At 53.3% G+C, this 10,461-nt stretch overlaps 1 long non-coding RNA gene across 1 annotated transcript; it reads left to right on the forward strand.

Moving 5' to 3' along the window:
• The first annotated feature begins 2,970 nt into the window (after positions 1-2,970).
• Positions 2,971-10,257, forward strand: LOC123949127. The gene is made up of 5 exons (XR_006820021.1): positions 2,971-5,597; positions 5,815-5,915; positions 6,472-6,617; positions 9,836-9,970; positions 10,165-10,257. It is a non-coding gene; the product is annotated as an uncharacterized LOC123949127 (long non-coding RNA).
• The last annotated feature ends 204 nt before the right edge of the window (positions 10,258-10,461 follow it).

Raw genomic sequence — 10,461 nt, forward strand, 5'->3', positions numbered from 1 at the left:
CCCAGCTCAGAACTCACCTCTTTATGAAGCCCCCTGTGATTCCCCCAGAGAGACATGATCAACCCCTCTCTGAAATGCCTTTATCTGAGGTCTTCTCGTATCTTTCTTTATTAAGGTTTGAGCTACTTGAGGGCAAGGATCTTTCTAATTCATCTTTTCAGGCCCCTTATACAGTGTTCTTCCTCTGGACGTACGAAGTAAAATGAACTGAATTAATACGTGAATACGTATATCTTATCTGCAAGCCTATTTGATTAATAACCACCCAGTCCTACAGCTTTAATGATGATGAATGACTCTGGGGCCAATTAGCATTCATTTATGCAACCACCGCTGGGGGTTGATTAACTCTAATAAATGCAAACAAATTAGCATTTGTTGTCTCACAGCAACAAGTACATCAAGGTGAGTCCCATGCCAAGTTGTGAGGCACTGGGCTACAGAAACTGGGGCCGTGGAAGGGCGAAGTCCGAAGCTGCACCCACGGGGACCTCCGCCTTCCCTCAGCTGGCTGGGCTCCTGATCCCTTCCAAGAGGCACTTCCTAAGTGGCGGTCAGGCAGCAGACACCCATCAAGTCCCTGAGCCTGGGCTCATTCCCTTCGCCTGCTTTGCTTCTCCAGTAGGCCTCCATCTCACTAGTGTTGGTGGTTCTAGATTGTGAAGATCTGGGGAGGGTCACTCTGGTGACCTCAGTGCCCGGCGAGGGGTGGGAGAGGAGCCCATGCCTCAGAGGCTTGTGGGTCCCGGTGTCCCTCCTCCTCAGGGTTCTCAGCTCATAGCCCCTCACGAAAGTGACAGCCTAGGGGAGGAGCTGAGCTTTATCCCGGCGGGTCCCCTCATCTCTCTGCGCCTCAGTGTCCAGGCGGCATCCGCTTTATGTGGGGAAGGTGGCGGAGGCATTGTGAGGGTTAAATGACGGAATGAATGTCCAGGCTCTCCGAGAACCAAGTGTGTCATACTCTCACTCATTCCGTGGACATCCGCAGTCCCTTAGAAGGGGTAGGCTTCCGTTTAGCTGCCGGTGCAGGGAGACGTGAGCAGAGTCTAAGAATTCCTCTGGGAAGGCCTTGGCCAGCCCGCTGGGTGGCAGTCAGTGTGGGCACGGAATGGAGTCGCCTGGCACACGTGACTCTTTGAAGTTGGCGCCGTTGAGGACCCTGGAACACATCCCATCAGTCTGGCCCCGTGCTGGGTTAAGGACCTGTCCTGGGTGTCATTTCAGGTTCTGCTTGAAGCTCCGTGTTGACTGCGGGACCTGGGCGGTGACACAAGGGCCTGCCCCTGTGGATCTGTCGGATTAAAGCCCCCGTAGTTTGGGGGCGGAGGATTGAGGGGGCGCTGGAAGATATTCCTGGGGCCTAATTCACAAAATGGTGAGGGGGAGAGACATCGCACAGGCCTTCCTGGGTGGGTCAGCGTGGGCAGCTGTCAGTAGGGGGCGCTCTGTCACTGTGCTGCCCTCTCTTGTGGCTCCTGGGGTGAGGGTCTGTCCAGGGGTCCGAGGGGGGCGCTCTCTTCTGTAGACACCCGCTGAGGAGTAGCGAGGTCAGAACTGCGGACTACAGGAGCCTCAGCTGGGAAAGAAATGGAAACCCACTGTGCCTAGGGCCCAGGGGTTGGAAACCTGCTTTGGGTTAAACACGCAAAGAAAATGCACAAATATCCCAACTTATATTGACTTATATCTCTTCCTCAAGAGACGGAGAGTTGTGGCTTCCCCAAGACAGACGCTGCCCTGCACCAACCTGCTAGCGCTGCCCTCGCTCCCTCGCGCAGGGCCGCCTGGGGACCGGCTGCGGGGGGACCCAACGCAGGGTCTGGAGTTCCTGAGCGCGCCCTGTGAGGGTGCCTGTGTCGGTGCTCCCTGAGCGGCCCTCGCAGAGCTGGCCCTGGGTGATCGCTGCGCCCAAAGGCAGGAAGGTTCCAAATGGGGATCTTTCCATGTGGTAACAAGCCCCTGACTCAGGCTGGCTGTCTTCCTGGGCCCCAGCCTCAGACTGCGAAGAAGAGAAGAGAAGAGAAGGTAGGTGTCCTTCCTCCCAGTGCCTCCCTCAGCCCCGGTGGCCACAAGCATTTAGAGGGACAGACGCATGTGTGCACGTGTGTGCCTGAGGGGCTCCAAGCGGTGGGGGTGGGCAGCGTGGACGTCCACCTCCTGCAGGCCTGAAGCTCAGCTCGGACTTGCCTTTTCCCTCTTGCAGGAGGCCGCAGCCATTTCTCCATCTCTGTTCCACACTAGAGGGGGTCCTGGGAAGCCTGAGGGTGGGAGGTTGGGTTTGCCATCCGTCCTGCATGTGTGTGAGCCGAGACTGTGTGGTGCGAATCCAGGCTTTGGAGCGGGAGGGGGGCCTGGGAGATGCGAGGGGCTGCCCCCGGGAACCATTCCTCCTGGGCAAATGGGGAGGAAGTGAGGCAGTGTGGGCTCGTCCAGAATCGCTCCACACTTCCAGGTGACTCTGAGACAGTCTCGGAGCCTTGGACATTGATCGAGACTGAGACGTGGTGCCAGGGACAACAGTGGGCTCAGAGGTAGGGAGGAGATTTGCTGGACTTTTTCTCTGAAGGTCTCTGGGCTTGAAAGTATTCGTCCCTGTATCCTTCCTCCTTGGGGTCAGAGACAAGGCTAGCTTGGGACAGTTTAGGGGGAATCCTACCTGATGGAGGGATTAGAGATTCCCTTTGGGTGAGAGGAAGAGGAGCCATCTTCCTATTTGTGATGAAAATTACAGTGACCCACCAAGTTACAGAGACAGAAAGAGGCTGACCCCCAGCAGCTTCTACACTCTGTAAATCCTGTGAGCTTGGCCTCCGTGGTACCATAATAGAAAAGCAGCTATGACCTGCCCCACCTGCCCACCTTGGCAGGCCTCTTGCTCTTTCCAAACTCAAGGCCCTCACAGATGCTGCTCCTTACTCTCCCCTCCCCGGACCCCATCCTTTTGTCTAGGCAATCCCCACGCACCCTTCAGAGCTCAGCCGAGCTGTCACTTCCAAGGAAGCCTTCCCGGACTGCCCGGTCTGGGCTCTGACATCATTCTCAAAGCTCCTGGTCACATTTGCCACAATTTGCCACAGTATCTCGAATTGTGCGACTGAGTCTCTTCTTTTCCTTTTTGTAGGATGTGAGCTTCAGGAGGGCAGTGCCTGGGGGTTTACTGCCCATCACAGCGGCTGGCAGAAGTCGGACACTCAACAAAGAAGGGCTGAACGAGTGACTAAACGGGGTCACAGGTCGCCAGTGGAATGTCTCCCACCTCCTGGCAGACAGACTCCGGTCTCAGGTTGGGTGGCTGCTGTTTTCTGTTCTTGTCTACTGAAGGCGAGAGCCCAAGGAGGGCTAAGTAGTTCTGCCTGCAGCTTCTGTAAGCTTTGAGGCTTGGTTCTTGTGAAGTGGTCACTGGTCACATCCCCTCCTGTTGCATCTCCCCCAAAGTCTCCGCTAAGTTAGGGTCCACTCCCTGCCACATCCACTGCCTTCTTTCTCCCGATTCTTAGCTTTGGCATGAAAAATGTGGCTTTCTCCAGCCGATCCCCGGAATGCTACACGGCCTTGGGAAGGTTGCTGGCTGCTATCTCCTGACAGCGTCAGAGCTGGGGCTTCGTAGCTTGGTCGACCCTGTGCTTGATGCAATTTCGGGATAAGACAGGAGCAGGTCGTCTGGACCAGTGGGATGGTTTTGGAAGAAGTTCAATGTCTCCTGAAGTACTCCACGTCTGCAAGTCCTCCAGAACTCTGCACCTTGAGACCTGGCCCAGGGTGGCTGGGAAGCCTGCCTGTGGACTTCCCTTCCTCCAGGGAACTGGACTGCAGCTTTGGCAGAGCTCTGAGAGCCTCGGGGCCACGCTCGCGGTGTGCAGTGGGCATGCCCCAGCCCCAGCCCGCCCTCGCTCGCCCGTGCTGAATCAGCATCCACCCTCCCCAACCCAGCTGTCTTGGCATTAAGCAGCCCCGCTAGGCCAAATCTGGTTACAATGCATCCGTTCACTGGGAGGCTCGTATCCTGTACTCACTCCTCTCCAGCACGATGTTTCGCCAACTGGCAACTGACAGTAAGGAACAGCCCTGGGAATCGAGGCTGCTGAAGACTTAGGACCTCGCACAAGCCAACAGCAAGGGCCGTGTTGAAGGGGGGATGGTCCTCCTGCCACCAGGACTTTCTCTCGGCTCCGTCTTGGTTCCTGTCCAGCAGCACATGGCTCTGGCGGGCAGTCAGCAAGCCGCCGCTGGTGCTTGTTGCTGGCTTGGCTCTCCTCCATCTAGCCAGGGTGTCTGGACCTTTTTTCCAGTTCTGCTTATGAGCTCGGAAAGCGAGCCAGTCGTCTTCCTTGCACATTGTCTCTGTTGCTGTCATTTTCCATCCTAGTCCCAAGGGGAGTCTGTCTCTCTATTTCCTCCACATTGACACTGCTCTTGCCCTTGGCTCAAATACAGAAATGTGGGGAGCACCAATGAGGAGGGGAAGGGCTGAGGGGGCACAGATAAGGGGGGGTAACCAATTGTTTACATTTGCTTATCAGTGATAGATGAAGCCTTGAATGTCCAAGGTTGTAGGGCATCCAAGGAGGGAGGTAGACACAGGCCCATTTCTTGGCCCCTGGATAGACTAGCTCTGGCCTTTGTTAGGAATTTTCTGGGACATCTTTGAGCATCCGTGTTGCTGTCTGTTATGGGCTGAATTGTTCCCCCTACGAACACCAGCTCATATGGTGAGGTCACAGTCACCTCAGAATATGTCTGTATTTGGAAACTGAAACTTTAAAAAGGTAATTAAGATAAAATGAGGTCATCTAGGTGAGTCCCAATCCATTATGACTGGTGTCCATAACGGAGGAGGATATTAGGACACAGACAGCCGTGGAGAAAAGGCCGTGTGAAGACAAAGAGGAGAAGGCTGTCATCTACAAGCCAAGACAGTTGCCCTCAGAAGAAACCAACCTTACCGACATCTTGGTCTGAGACTCCAGCCTCCATCATTGTGGGAAAACAAGCTTCTGTTGTCTAAACCATCCAGTCTGTGGCACTTTGTTATGGCAGCCCAAGCAAACTCCTATTAATAGGACCTCCTCCAGCAATAATAGAGGTTTCCAGAAAGGCCAAGGGAGCAGTAGATTGATGAGACGATCCCATTTTGACCATTTTTCCTTGGTCAGGACGGCTGGTATCCCTCTGCCTTTTTCAGTTCTTTCTTCTTTAGGCAGCTACCAACCTCATCTTGTTTGGGGGGTTAGCCAAAGAACTATCATCAGTGGCGGCTAATAAATAAAGCATTTCTCTTCTTCTGTTGTTTCTCCTTGTGAGACGAACTGCAGAGTATGAGTGTCACCAAGCGTGGCTGGTCCCGTCCTGTGGAAGCTCACGTTCCCTGGGGAAGAAAGTCATGAAGACCATTTCACTGCAGCATGGCCGGTGCCACGATAGCGGTCAGCAGAGGGACATGGGGCCACCAAGGAAGACAACCTGAGGTTGCCTCAGGAGGTCACAGAAGGCTTCACAGAGGTGACGGCAAAGCAGAAAGTCTGTTACTCTGGGAAGGCAGAGACTTGGTCTTGCTTACCTTCCTTCACTCATGGAGTCAGCCCACTGCTTCGCACATAGTAAGTGCTCATCTAGTTAGTTGGGTGAATGACACTCTCCAAGTTCCCTCCAGCTTTCTGACTCCACGATTCTGTGACCTCAGAGGCCCACGGCCGTCAGGGAGTGGAAGGTACAACGGGCAGATGAGCAGATACGGGGTTTTATAGTATGCAAAGTCATTTATGAGCAATTAAACTGCAAGTGGGGGAGGAGAGCATAATGAGCTTCCCTCCTTAGCATTTCTAGGCGCATCCTCAGGCGTAACAATAGGAACCCAGCCAGTACACCTGCCCCACGTGCATGATCAGAGGTGATGTCTCACTCTGCACAAAGCCAAGGTTGGTCAAGCTCCTCACAGCTGTTTCCCAGAGAAAGGAAAGCCCCTAAGTTCCCAGGCAGTGTAAACTGACCGTGTGTTTATAAAATACATGCCGTGGCCCAAGAACACGAAAACGCCCCAGACGCACGCATGGAGCGGCAGCTGGTGTGGCTGGGAGCCCCGATGCGGGCGCGCGGGGAGGAGAGCGTGGGAAAGAGGCGGCTCCAACGCCAGGTCTGAGTGGCTCTCTCCTTTGGAGAACACCCAAACGGATCTAAAACCGAAGCTGAGAAAATAACAAACATACAAGCCTTTTGAAAACAAATTGTGCCCAGACATCTTTTAAGGCTGAGTGGTTGACCCCTAGCCAGCGCAGACCACCCAGCCACCCAGATCTGGGGCCGCTCCCGCTCCCAGTCCAAGGGTTCCAAGAGCTTAGATTAAAACCCTTCCTGCCTTGCTTTGCAATATGGAACCGGAAGACCCCACGGGTAAGGGGACCAGAGAGCATGGAGGACCGTCCTCCCACCCTCTGCAGTGTGGTGCCTTCCGATGAGCTGTTTTGTTTCACGCAGAGCTGAGCTCACCTGGGAGATGACCTTGTGACAAGAATACCAGGCTGAGTCCAGATCAGCAAAGAGAGGACAGGAAGAGGAAGAGGAAGAGAAGCAGAGGCAGCCATGCGAAGCGGTGACTGGCAGAAACCGAGGCAGAACGGCTGGTGAGCATCATTTTTAACCCTCAGTCAGAATCAGGAAAGCTCTGACAAGGGCCAGTCCTTGTCGTTAATCTCTCCGTCTGTAAAAAAGCCAAAACAAAACAAAATAACCCTCCTCCCAAAACCAAAAAACTGGTTTGCACTCAAGGACATAAGGCAGATGAGTTGGGGTCACCAAACTCTATCCAAAATGTAGGCCCACACTTCAGCTGCACTGGGCTTTCGTCCCCTCAAGGTTAAACTAACAGAGGGCAAACCGCGTGCATTCTGACGCCCTCAAGGACTCTCGGGGGCTTGGGAAGGGCCGGGGCACTGGCTTTCCCAAAAGCCTACTCTGAGAGGCCCAGTGAGGCTACTGATCTGGGAAAAAAAACAATCATTACATGATAAAAATAATAAGAATGACTATTATCGATTGAGCCTTTAAGCAGCTCAGATAGATGTTGTGCTAGGCATGGACGATGCTTCATTTAGTCCTATCCAGGATCATTACTAAGCCCTTCCACATTTGAGAAAATGAGACCCAGAGAAGTCAAATGGCTTTCTCAAGGTCACAACATTCATGGTGGAGCCAGAATGCAAATCCAGGAGCTCTGAGGCCAAAGCCTGTGCTCTTAAGGGCCATCCTGTCCTGCCCTGGGCAGATACCTTCTATGCCTTCTGGGGGTTCCAGGCTGCACTTGGAAGGGGGCATGAATATTCAATTAGAACTAAGGCCTGCTCTGGGTTTACCTGAGGACCTGAAGGGTCCCAAATTACTCCATCCCATTGGCATGGTTGATGGCTTCTCAAATCTGTTCTTCTGACCTGACCTTGGGAAGGCAGAGTCCTCTGAGGCCTGGGGGTGCCTGCATGTGAGGGGCACATGTTATCTGGGATTAAATGTAATAATATATCCAAGAAGATATCCAAGAAGAAGGTCTTTCCCTCCAGGTTCCAAGAAAGGAACCGATGAAGACTCTGTAGACTCAGACTATACAAGCCCATTCCTGCGACCAGGCTACACCATTCCCCACATGCTCCAAGCCCTCTTAACAGCTGGACATTCTAGGTTGCCCAGAATGAAAAATATCCTGAAATTTAGCAACCAGGAGCTGCTCCATTCCACTGCATTTTGAACCTTTGGGCCTCTGGATCGTCTCTATGTCCTTTACCCCCACCCTACCCTCAGCCCCCAGATTGCCACATGCACGCCTTCCAGTTCGGCCACCAGGTGGACCTCGTGCTGGAGGCCAGATCCTCTTCCTTGTTTAATGTGAATGTGTCTTGGGCTGGCCACTCAGGCCATTTCTAAATCACATGGGACGTCAAGCCATACTTGCTTCCTTTTTGAACACCTTCTATTGTGAACACCAGGAGACACACAGGAATCCTGACCGCCCCCCGCTCCAATCTCCCACTCTCCCTCCTTCTTTCTTTCCTTCTCTCTGTCTTCCTCTCCCTTCCTCTCTCCACCCCCCATCTCTTTGTACCCTCCCTGGCCTGATCTCTGGGACCCAAAGTCAGAAGGGCATGATTCTTGTTAAAATAAAGGAGAAATTTCTAATTCTTTTACCCCTGACCTTTCAAGCTGTCTCTGCAGCACTTTCAGGCCCACGCTCCCCGACTCTCACAAACTTTAGCATCCTAGGGGCTGGTATTACCAGCTTACAAAGTAAAGGGAGTCTGGAGAGGAATGGAGACAGAGGAGAAGCCTGGAGGGAAGGAGTGATCAGAATGAGGCTTCTCTCCTCTCGGGCTAGTGGAACATGCTGGTCGTCAGTGAACTCCTCACGGGGTTTTACTGAGTGGGGCTCATTCTGCACTGAGCTCTGGGCAATGCGGGTAGTTACCACTTTTATGTCCAGAGGAGCTGGAGAGGAGTCAGTCCATGTCTTAGGGTATCTTGCAACTGGAATCCCATTTCGGAGCCTCTGGCTCACGGGTTCGTGAGCATGGTCCCCTATGCTTTTTAGCTTTTTCTCTGAGGATATGTGACTTTCCATTCTCCCGTCTTTCCAGAACAGCCCTGCTCCCCTCTCCTCAGTACCCTGGAAGACTTGCACACTTCACGCTACTCTCCTTTAAGTACTCATTTCCCCCCACCTCTTAGGGCTGGGGAAAGTGGGGGCTCCTCTAGCAACCTCAGGCTTGAGTCTCCCTCTGTGAGGTCCTGAGCTGGCAGCCCATGCAAATCACCATTGCCCGGAGACCTTCTGAGAAGAAAGGGAAGCTCAGAGGCATTGATCTTGCTCTGTTTTTCTCTGCCGCTGCTTTCAAATGACCCGGATCTCAGTACAGATATTGAAATGGGGTGTGACTTTGGGGAGGCGTCTGAGAAATGGGAACTTGGCTTGTGTGTTGCTTTTGAGGGTCGCTGGGAGAACCACAAGCCTGCCCAGATCTTATCTCCTCAGGATGGGGCAGGAAAACAACACAGCAGAACAGTTGCCCAGATGAGAACCTCACCTAGTGTCTTCACACCACACGCCCACGTGTGGTGGGGCTGCCATTTCTCATGAAGGCAAGAGGGGAGGGTGAGGCATGGCAGGGATTCCCTCGGCCCTGGACAGGGAGGCATGACTGGGCAAGGAAGGGACTGTCAGGGCCCCTGTGGGGGCCAGCCCACGTCGGGATCAGGACTGGTGACCTCCACCCCATCTGCGGTCTCCACTGACCTGGGAGAGGCCGGACTGCTTTCCTCCTCTAGAACAGGTCCTCTCCACCCCCAGATGCTTATGCAATCCGCGGTGTGTCTGCCTTGTGCTCTGGGGACGCCAATCAAATAGAAGACAGTCCTGGCCCATGTGGAACTTCATATAACTCGAGTGGGGGGCACGAACTGCAAATAAAGGAAAAGTTAAATAACGCATAGCGCACACACATCACACACAAGAACAGTTACAAGTGGTACATGACTAATTGGCAAATGAAAGACACATTTGCTCTCGGTTTGCTCCCACACTGACATTTCTCTGAACACAGAACAGAAGGCTAACACAGCGCGGCTGCTAGCAGAGCAGGGGGAGGGCAGGGGAGGGCACGGTGCCCAGAGTGGGGCAGCACGTCGTGGCCGGGGCCACCTTAGCACGTGTCCCACGGTAAGGTCAGAAGGACTCATGCTCTGAAGTGGGTTCAGAGCCACCTGTGCTGGGGTCTCAAAGGGGCCTGGTTATATCTTCCTACCAGACAACAATCAGACCTGCTCACATCTGCTCGTCTTCTTTCCGTCCCTATTTCAGGAGCCTCCCTCCACTGCTCACTGGGGCGCCCTTTGGTACAGGGTCTTGGAGTCTCTTCCTCTGGCTTCCAGGATGGTGCACAGACGGTTATCAAGTCACTGATGTCTTCTGATCTTAAATTTCCTCTTGCCTACGGTGAGGATAGTAATAAAATCTGTCTCATGGGTTTGTTGGGAGAAAGGGAAACATTCTGTGTTGTGAAGAGTGGTAAGACATCTTCTATCTGCAAATATTTTAACAGTAATGATAATAAATAGACAATAGCAGAAATAACATCTAACCTACATACAGCTCATAATATAAGTAGGAGTATCATATTCATTTTACAGATGAAAAACTGAGGCACAGAGAGGGTAAGCAAGTTGTCCAGAGTCACACAGCTAGTAAGTAGCCCAGCTGGCACCCCAACGCAGTGATTTGGCTCCCAGTCGGTGCCCTTAACGGCCATGTGGTTAAGAGGACTGTGCGCATGCGCAGCGGTGGAGCGCATCTCCGTCCATCACTTCAGGTAACTCTCTCTGCTCCCGGAGCAGGGGAACTCTTGGGCACAGAGGAAATTGGGCTATTCTTTACACCGAGCTGAATCTACTTCCTGGAGGAAGGTCTTGAGTCTCTTCAGAGTCCAA

Source organism: Meles meles, chromosome 8, assembly GCF_922984935.1.
Source record: "Meles meles chromosome 8, mMelMel3.1 paternal haplotype, whole genome shotgun sequence".
Lineage (NCBI taxonomy): Eukaryota > Metazoa > Chordata > Mammalia > Carnivora > Mustelidae > Meles > Meles meles.